This window comes from Leopardus geoffroyi, chromosome X, assembly GCF_018350155.1.
Source record: "Leopardus geoffroyi isolate Oge1 chromosome X, O.geoffroyi_Oge1_pat1.0, whole genome shotgun sequence".
Classification (NCBI taxonomy): domain Eukaryota; kingdom Metazoa; phylum Chordata; class Mammalia; order Carnivora; family Felidae; genus Leopardus; species Leopardus geoffroyi.
Genome location: NC_059343.1, coordinates 26,242,672 through 26,253,548, shown reverse-complemented (window position 1 = coordinate 26,253,548; position 10,877 = coordinate 26,242,672).

The following is a 10,877-nucleotide window of genomic DNA, read 5'->3' as shown; positions in this document are numbered from 1 at the left end:
TGTGCTCCGTTTTCCTACTTCGCTCTCAAGACTGGCTTTCTCTGTCGCTTTGTCAAGTTATATGGGGTTCCAAATGGCACCTCAGTTTCCAGATCTTTCTGACTCCGACCCTTACCGATTACAATTTGTTTCCACGTGCAATCCCTCAAGTGGTCACCCAGATCTGATCAGCGGTGGTGACAAGTGACAGGGGAGGCAAGAAGACTTTGCGCGTCTGCTGTTTGGCTGAAGGTCTACTGATTGAGGCTGGGCTCAGCTGGATGTCACTGCTGCAGACTGGGGCACTTAGGGTGGCCCTTTTTCTCACTTCAGGTTTTCTGTTGGATAGGGTGGTTCGGCTCCGTGCGCATCCTTCTTTTTCTCGGTCCGTGTGGCTCATTCTTAGGCATGTTCATCTTGTAGTGATGTTATACGTGCAAGAGAACAAATGGAAACGTGCAAGGCCTATTAAGGCCCAGGCTCAAAATGGTCACAGTGGCGCTTCCATCCAGATATCATTTCACCGAAACAGGTTACACGGCCGAGCCCAAAGTCAAGTGGCAGGGAAATCCACTCCACCCATGATGAGACGATGACAAGTGTCTGCTTGCCGGTAGGGGTGGAAACGGGGGCCAGCAATGAAACCTAGTATACTGTTCCCTTCTCGTGCCACCACCAGATGGTGAAGAGCTGGAAGAGAGGCGTCCAAGGGCGAGAGGAGCTAACTTATCTCTAAGAATGGCCTGTAAGACTGTCGGCAGTCAAAATGGCAGTTTAAAGAGAGATGGTGGGTATTGGCTTGCTCTGGATCAAAACTGTTATTCCAGAAGACCCAATCTGGTGCCACAGGTGCAATCTCTAGGCTATGACATGGCCCTAGAGTGGTGAGGGCCAGCCAGGTTGTTCAGGGAGGAGCTGTACTCCCTGGAATGGACAAGCTGCTGTGCACATCAAAGAAAGCAATAGAGATACACAGCCGTATGTCTGGCCAGTGTCGAAGGGGTCAGAGGCAAGGTTTGTTAGCATGACAGTAAGCACTGGCCTGAGGCTAATTGGACAAGACTCCTTTAGGCCCCAGAAGGTCTGCTTTGGTCAGGCTTGGCAGGGGTCAGAGATGCAAGGTTACTTAAGGTCCTCAGGGCAGGGCAAGAAAAAAAACAAAACAAAACCATGGACGGATCCTGTTGGCTCACACTGCTTTTTTGTCTTGTAAACCCACTGCTTCCTTTTTATTTATTTTATTTTATTTTTTAATTTTAGTTAGCCAACATACAGCGCAATGTTGGTCTCAGGAGTAGAATTCAGTGCTTCATCACTTACATACAGCACTCGGTGCTCATCACAACAGGCGCCCTCTTCAGTCCCCATCAGCCATCTAGCTCATCCCCCCACCCCACCTCCCTCCACCAGCCCTCAGTTTGTTCTTTATCCTTAAGAGTCTCTTGCGGTTTGTTTCCTTCTCTCCTCTTTCCCATGTTCGCCTGTTGTGTTTCTTAAATTCCACATATGGGTGAAATCATATGGTATTTGTCTTTCTCTGACTGACTTAATTCACTTAGCATAATACATTCTAGTTCCATCCATGTCATTGCAAATGGCAAGATTTTATTCTTTTTGATGGACGAATGTGTGTGTGTGTGTGTGTGTGTGTGTGTATTCCATTGTATATAGATTCCATTGTAAACATATTCCATAAAAATTCTTCGTCCATTCACCAGTCATGGACATTTGGGCTCTCTTCATAGTTTGTTGATGCTGCTGCTATAAACATTGGGATGCATGTACCCCCTTGAATCTGTATTTTTGCATCCTTTGGGTAAATACCTAATAGTGCAACTGCAGAATCGTAGGGTAGTTCTATTTCTAGGTGTTTTTTTTTTTTTTTTTTTTTTTTTTTGCGGAAACTCCATACTGTTTTCCAGAGCGGCTGCACCAGTTTGCATTCCCACCAACAGGGCAAGAGGGTCCCCCTTTCTCTGCATCCCGGCCAACACCCGACGTCTTTTATGTTGTTAATGAACCCACCGCTTTCTGCAGCCAACACAGCCATCCCGCTTGTCTAAACTCCGTTGGCAATTCATCATGCTTCACTTTATGTGTTTATTTCTCATGTATGGTTCATGTAAAAATCACGTAACCATTTCGAAAAATACAATTCAGGGCAGACTGATGTCCACAGCGTAGATTCTGATTGTTTAAATCAGGGGGACCGAGTCAAAAGAGCCAGCAGGTGGAAGGTGAAGGTAGGAGGAAGAGGCAATGAAAGGAACTCACTGGCAGGGCTTTACTCTGATAGAGCCCCAGAAGAGGCTCTGGAAGCAAGCTCGCTCCTGATGGCGGAGAGGGGGCTGTGGCCTGACTGTAAGTGGTAGGACAAGTGGAGGAGGAGCTTGCTCTGAGCACTTAGGGGAAGAAACGGACGAGGGCCAAGCAGCAGTGGGAACTCATTCAACTTCCTCATCTCTGACTTCAGAGTAAGCTCCTATTTACCTTTCCAGCTGCACCCCCGCAACTTCCGCATCTGCACCCTACCCCTTGCCAATGAGTGTGCTTTTTTTTTTTCCCCAATGAGCGTGCTTTTTGTTCCCCAAACGCACCCTGCTCTTTCCCCTATTCCGTGCCTTTGTGCTGTTCCCACCCTCTAGGAGGCTGGCCCTTCTATATTTGCCTATCCAATTATTCTCGTCCTTCAAAGTCCATCTCCAGTTTCTCTTCTTCCATGAAGTGGATTCCCTAAGCAAATACGACCTGTTCCTACTTCACCTCGCACAGTACATCTCATAGTCTGTCTGGTATTATCATTTCCCCTATTGTTTCATCCATTCTTTCCCTCCTCTTCCCTGTGTATTAGTTAACTATTGGATGTCTTATGTGTAATCTGCACCTATAAAAATGCACGGCCTCAAAGTCTCTGCTCCCAAAAGACTCTAGTTGGTCTAGGGAAACGCAGACAGGTAAATGGGAATTGCAACGTGTGGTAAAGACTAAAGGGAAGTAAGCCTAAGTGCCATTGGAGCCTCTAAGAGGGTTATTTTAACCAGCCTTCTAGAATCAGAATCCTCAAGGTAAAAGGCAGAAGTCATTCTGGCACAGCCAGCAGTATGTGCAAAGGTCCTGGGGTGATTCACAAACTGCTGTAAGGAGCAATACATAAAATACTCATGTGGAGATCTTGGTCTATGAACAACCTAAATGTATAATTACAGAAATACTTTCCTATTTGTTTTATCTTCTGGCAACCTTCAATAAGTTATCATTCATCCCTGTTTATAAGTGAGGAAACCAGGTAATCTGGGGTCAAACTCAAAGTATCAGAGTAAGGATGATGACAGAGTTTTTTTTTTTTTTTTTGATGCCAAAGCTGTGCTCTTTCCTCTGAATTTTGCCTCTCAGATCTGGCTCCTCCTGGTAGGAGAGATCTGGGCAAAAGGTCAAGGAGAGGATCTAGGAGAAAAGATAGGAGCCGGAGGGTAAATGACATAAACCTTCACAATTTTTGCCCAAGACTAACTCTACTTACAAAAGCATACAAGATTCAGTGTCCACAGGGTAGCTCAGCGCCTTAATCCCTTCCCATAGACTCTACTTTTAAAGGTTCACGCTGCCATTCACATGGGCGACAAAAAAGGGACGTCTATGTGCAGAATGGCCTCTAACCTACTTAAAGAACTGACACGGATGAAGCGATGACAGCCAACAAAGATGTCGTAACATTCAAGTGTAAAGAATTGGCTTGGAGTGGCAGAAATCACCTGACAGGAATCCTAACCTCAGGGCACGTGACACCCCCATGACGCACCTTAAAAAAAAAAAAAGAAAAAGAGGATATTACTATATTCTAACATATTCACTGTGTTTCCACTTAAACATATACACTTGCCAAATACAACACGTAGCAGACGTAATAAGGGTTTTGTGAAATCTAACACGATCGTTGTAACTCCAAAAATTCTGGTGTCTACAGAGACAAGCACTGCCACCCTCAGTAAAAGATGGAAAGTGCAATTGGCAAGTAAGAATACTGTAACTTAAATTACATGTAAATCGCTCCCCTAATGAACAGCCTGGGACGACGGAATGTTTGTGTTGGAAGAAATCTTGGAGATCACTCACTGTCTGCATTAAACATTGTGATACAGAGAAAATTCGTGATTTTGCCTGGTAACCTTTCACTGGGATTTTCATATATATGATGCCATTTTACCTTTGAAACCTTGCAGAGTGGACGTGAAGGGGGGTGGGGGTTCTGGTTTCACAGATAAGAAAACAAAGCTCCAAGAGCTGAAGCCTTGCTTATCAGCACAAACGGTACAGTTACAGCCGTAACAAATGACGGTGCCAGGATTTTTGTGCTTTTTCCTGTACCATGTGAGAATTCATGAGTTTTTGTTGATCTAAAGGAACTTTCAGGAAGGAGTAATAGTAACAAAGAAAACACCTGGTATTTCACTGTTTTCTTAGGCGATCCAAAACCGAAGTTGAGACGGGTCTAGATTGAAGCTTGAGACTTATTTTCAGCAGTTATTGGCTCAGTGACCTTGGGCTAACTTCTTCCATGTGTTCATCTCTGGAGTCACAAGTCTGGAACTTGACCTGCCCGACAGGGGTTGGTGTGAGGCTCAAATGAGATAATGGATAGGAAAGTGCTGCGTAAACAACAAAATGTTAAGTGACGGTGTGGTGAAAACAAAGTCTGCATGATCCATGCTTCAGAATAGGATTGGATACCTTTAAGAGCAGAAATGAGAATCCTGACCGCAAGAAACACACACGCTCTTGTTTGGGAAGGCGATATAATAAGGAACGTATTTCACAAGCTGATTTACAGATTTAATAATTTACAATGTACAGATATAATAAGAAAGGCAATGTTTTCCCACAACCGTGAGTGCTAAAATGAAAACAACTGGATGAGAAAGATACTGGTAACTGACGTGTATGAACAGAAATTTCAGCCCAAAAATATGTACGCAAGAGAGATGCGGGTTAATAAAGGCAACAGCTACTTTCTACTGGAAGCGTGGTTAAAGAATACGAATGTATGGTTATGCAAGAAGAAATCTATCAAATGTTATTCAAAAGTTAAGCTTCCAGAAGAATTTCAAATTTTGTGAATTAGAGCAACCGTGAGGTGTCATCTTAGCTATACTTAATTAGTAGAAATAAATCAATTTAAATAGGTCTTTGTTGGCAGAGTTGGGGGAAAGAAAGCTATGTTTTATACTTGGCTAATAGAATTCCAGTCAAAATTGGAAAGTATGTGAAAAACCACCCAGCAGCAGTTGCTAGGTAAACTGTGATACGTTTAGGCAATGAATTAATATTCCCACTAGAAATGACAAATGCTAGGACCATATAAATATGTGGAAGTAAATACCTAAAACACTATAAAGTGAAACAAATAAACAATGGATACAATTGGACAATGTTGGTGCCAGCCTTATAAAATTCTTTTTTTTTTTTTAATTTTTTTTTTCAACGTTTATTTATTTTTGGGACAGAGAGAGATAGAGCATGAACGGGGGAGGGTCAGAGAGAGAGGGAGACACAGAATCGGAAACAGGCTCCAGGCTCTGAGCCATCAGCCCAGAGCCTGACGCGGGGCTCGAACTCAAGGACCGCGAGATCGTGACCTGGCTGAAGTCGGACGCTTAACCGACTGCGCCACCCAGGCGCCCCTAAAATTCTTTATAAAACAGTATAAGCCACAGGATTGGAAAGAATCCTGTTGCTAAATAAGAAATAATTCTTTAAGTTTATTTATGTATTTATTTTGAGAGAGAGAGAGCGAGCGAGCAAGTGGGGAAGGGGCAGACGAACCATGAGATCGTGACCTGAGCCAAGATGAAGAGTCGGACACTTAACTGACTGAGCCACCCAGTCACCCCAAAATAAGAAAGAATTTTGAAACGAGGGTTTACTCCTTCATGTAAATATTTTGGTTTGACTTTACATAACTAAAAGTGTGAAAATTCTCTTAAAAAGCAGGCATCAATAAGATTCTCCCCCAGGGCTGTGCAGTGTTATTCTCCTTAGTTTTTTTTTCTTTTTACATCTATACCTAGTGGCTTATTTACCGCTATAGACTGAATGTTTCTGTCCCCCCAGATTCGTATACTGAAACCTAATCCCCAATGGGATGGCGTTGGGAGATAGGGCCTTTGGGAAGTGATTAGCTCATGAGAGCAGAGCCCTCATCAATGGGACTGGGGCCCTTATAAAAGTTCCCGGAGAGCTCCCTTGTCCCTCTTACCATGTGAGGTTTCAGTGAAAGGACACATAAACCCGGAAGCGGGCTCTTATCAGACACTGAATCCTGGTGCTTTGATCTTGGACTGCTCAGCCTCCAGAACTGTGAGAAATAACTTTCCGTTTTCTACAAACTACCTCATCTATGGTGTTTCATTAAGGCAGCCCACGCAGCCCAAATGGACTAACACATTTACTGTTTGTAATTGTGAGCGGCTTTGATCCTTTTTAAAATAAAAAAAAAATCATTATTACTATTTGTAAAGTAATCTCTATGCCCAAAAGGGGGCTGAAACTCACAACCCTGAGGTCAAGAGTCACACACTCTACTGACTGAGCCAGCCAGGGGCCCCTGATCCTTTTTTCTTTTATCCACTCGATCGGTAGATCTGGAACTAGATATGTTCTTAGAGCTTCTCTAGCCCAACCTAATTGTGAGAGTGAGGACACTGAGACCCAGAGCGGTCTGTTCAAAGTCACAGAGCTCGTCAGCTGCAGACGAATTTTTAGATCATACACAAACGTTACTCGTTTTCTCATAAACAGATTTGTCATGCTTCCAAGTATTATTACCGCAACCTTGCTCATAATTAAAGAAGCAAAAATCAAAACAGAGGCACCTGGGGGGCTCCTTTGGTCAAGCCTCCGACTCTCGGTTTCAGTCCAGGTCATGCTCTCACAGCTTGTGGGTTCCAGCCCTGCATCAGGCTCTGTGCCAACAGCGTGAAGCCTGCTTGGGATTCTCTCTCTCCCTCTAGCTCTGCCCCTCCCCTGCTCATTCTCTATGCCTCTCTCCCTCAAAATAAATGCAACTTAAAAAAAGAAAATCAAAATAATAAGATGCTATGTAGGACTCATACGATTAATCAGACGTTAAAAATATATTATGGTATCTGGTGATGGTGAGGGTTTGGGGAAATGAGCATTGCCATATTGTGTGCGAGGCAGTATCAGTTGATGCAGTGATTTCTAGAGGGCAGTTATTTAAATGCACTTTTCGTCCAGAAATCCCACTGCTAAGAGTGTACCCTAGATGTATACTTGCCAAAGTTCCCCGAAGTGTGTTCAAAAGGATGTTCGCTGCAACATTATTGTATAGGAAAAAAAGAAATCACGAATGCATTCATGAATCGGAAACCGGCCAAAGAAACTGGGAATAGCCTTCAGATGGAATCCTGTATGACCGTTAAAAATGAGGTTGCGTATGTCAAAGTGGGAAAGATTTATAATATTAATTAAGAGGGAAAAAGCAAGGTACATAATCACGAATGGTCTCTGGGATGTGCGCACATACAAATACATTCCAAAAGAACACACGAGAAACCCCGAATTGTAGCTGTCTTTGGAGAGAGGACTACGGAGGAAGGAAAAGAAGAAAGCTTTTACTTAATATCTTGTACTAATTTGTACAATATGGATTTTCTACCCATTTACATCTACTACTGATATTTTAAAATTACCAGCCGACTTTACGTAGGTCGTAGAGTCATGGGTTAATATTTTTTTCTTTGTTTCTTGTTTCAGCTTTATACTTTTCCGTATATCTTATTAATATTGCTCTGATAAAAAGAATAAATATTTAACTTGTATATTGAGTTACGGCTGAACTTACCTAAAAAAATGTCCGGAGAATTTTAAGCGACAGAGACAAGTTGCGAAGTGAAATTTTTCATTTAAAAAAGCCGGGGAAGAATAAATAGTACATTATAACCTTAGATGGGCAGGACTGGTGAGGAAGGACAGAAAATCTCTTTTTTAAATAAAAAATCCAATAAAGTAAAAACATCAAGTGAAAAAATACCATACGGGGCCTGCTTTAGTTTCCTACTGCTGCCGTAACAAATTATCACAAACTGAGGGGCTTCAGGCAACACACATTTGCTACCGTTGAGTTTTGAGGCCAGAAGTACAAAGTGGATCCCACTGAGTTTAAATCAAGGCACTGTCCAGGCTGTACTCCTGGGGGCTCCAGGGGAGAATGTTCTCTTGCCCTGTCTAGCGTCCGGAGGCTGCCTGCGTTCCTTGACTCGGGCCATTTTCAAAGTGAGTCCAATTGTTCTCATATTGCATCAATCTGATACTCTTTTTTCCATTAAAAAAAAAAAGTTTATATATCTATTTTGAGACACAGAGAGAGAGAGAGAGAGAGAGAGAGAGAGAGAGAGAGAACACATGCGTGAGCAGGGGAGGGGCAGAGAGAGAGGGAGAGACCGAATCCCAAGCAGGCTCCACGATCATTGCAGAGCCTCACAAACTGTGAGATCATGACCTGAGCCAAAATCAAGAGTCAGACACGGATCGGACTGAGCCACCGAAGCGCCCCTCTGTTTTCCATTTTTAATGACTCTTGCGATTACACTGGGCCTACTGAATAATCCAGGAAAAGTTCCTTAACAAAATGTCAAGGGATTAGCAATCTTTTTTTTTAATGTTTATTTATTTTGAGGGGGAGAGAGAGAGAGGCAGAGTGCAAGCAGGGGAGGGGCAGAGAGAAAAGGAGACACAGAATCCGAAGCAGGCTCCAGGCTCCGAGCTGTCAGCACAGAGCCCGACGCGGGGCTCGAACCCATGTACCACAAGATCATGACCTGAGCCGAAGTCAGACGGTCAACTGACTGAGCCACCCAGGCGCCCCTAACAATCTTAATTCAACCCCCAACCTCAATTCCCCTTTGCCAGGTAATAGGATATCGGGACAATGATGACTTCTGGGACGACACAAGGATGGTCCCAACGTGAGCCAGAGGGGCTGGGTTGCTAGTCATTTATCTAGAGAGGATGAATGTGACTTTATAATGTCAGGCTGACAGTATCTCAGTCTAGCGTAGCCTGATGGAAAACCTGTTAGGCTAGTTTAATCCCTGCGTTGAACCTGGAAGCCAAGAGGACTCCCAATTGCTTTATCCCCTTATTTCCCCTCCCCCGTTTTACGCTGTAAGAGGTATTTGCTGGCCCCATGTCTGCATCTGGGCTTTTGCTCTTTCGTGGAGCCCTTCATCCACCAGCACAACCACATCCCTAGGGTGAAAATACCCAGAATACACCATCCTCAGCATACCTCCTGAGAAAGTTCTATCACTCACCAGAACATCTGCGGAAACATTTATCATCACTCTTCACCGACAAATGGTGTGAGTTAGCAACACTTTTTTGATGTATATATATATGTGTCACACACACACACACACACACGATCTACTCTGAAGATTTAAGGAAAGACATGAACAATACAATTTGACTTGAAGTAGAAATCCCATGCAAAATTAAGTAATTAAAAGTTCATTTGAGGATAATAAGAGAAATTACCTCTATAATTAAACAAAATCATACCATTTAGGTACATCAGTTCTTTTCTAAGGTCTTAAGTGTACATTTTTGTGAACAAATATATAATTTTCCCCCTAAATGTAATCATCCCTTCTAATTTTGTGGCATTAGTAGTATTCAACTCCGAATTTGACGAGGTCAGAAAAAAAAAAAATCACCATCTGAAATGGAGCTAATGCGAACCAAGATGGGAGAGATTAATCACGAACAAGAGTGATCTACTTAGAGAAGTGGTAAGGGTTTTGAGGGAACTAAGCCAGAACTTAAGTGCATGTCTTTGGACTCCTAGTTCCAGAAGTTTTACCCTTTAAGGTGGAGACGAAATGCTGATCTGTTGGCATTTCAGAGGGATGGGCCAAGCCTCAAGGTCGGGGTGGCTGTCCCAAACAGGAGAGTTCCTCTGGTCTGCAAAGAACAAGGTTAGAGACTCCTGTTGGGAGGGCACTTCCCGGTTTGATGTACTTGATATCAGGTAAAGGTGTGGACCCATCACAGTCTCTTAGCAAATATTCACTTGCTGATGATGTGGGTTTTTTCTCCGGTGTAATGTTCTTTTTAATTGGGTTTAAAGGTGAAAAGAATCAGAAAGCAGGTGACAGCTCCACGGTGGTTGATTCACAAGGAAATGATGTCGGGAGAGCACAGGCTGGAGCCGGGCTGGGGTGGGATAAGGAGTGGAAATTTTGCGTGGCTTTGGGCATTTAAATCCAGGGAAAGGCAACAGAGAAAGACACAATTACTATGTCGTTTTCAAGGCAACATAGAGAGCTCCTTTCGTCTGCATGGGGCGCTTTGTGTAATTTGGGTGTGTGTGTTGGGTTGGGGACACGAATAGGGAACCCATGCCTGCCTTTCTCCAAACAGGCCTACTGGAACGTTCCTGTCATCCTTGCCTCTCTCTTCCATTTCCTCCCTCTCTATCCACCACGCGGAAAGAAGGCAAGCAGCAAAGCTCACGTCAAACTACACTTAGTGAAGAGCCAAGCATCCCCGTGTGGTTAGCCTGTGTGATTGAAGTACAATACAGAGGGATTAGCTCGGCCCCTGAGCAAGATGACACGCAAATCTGTGAAGCGTTCCAGATTTTTCTATGTTAACTAAACGGAATGAAAATAAAAACTTAAGAGGTGCCTGGCTGGCTCAGTCGGTAGAGCATCAGGCTCTCGATCTCAGGGTCATGAGTTGGGCGTGGAGCCTACTTAAAATAAAAAATAAAATAAAACAAAATAAAAACGTAAATAAAAAAACAAATGTTGTTGCTGATGACCTATCCCTGAAAGGTTATGTAATCTGCTTGTGAAACGCACAACAAAGAAAGGTTA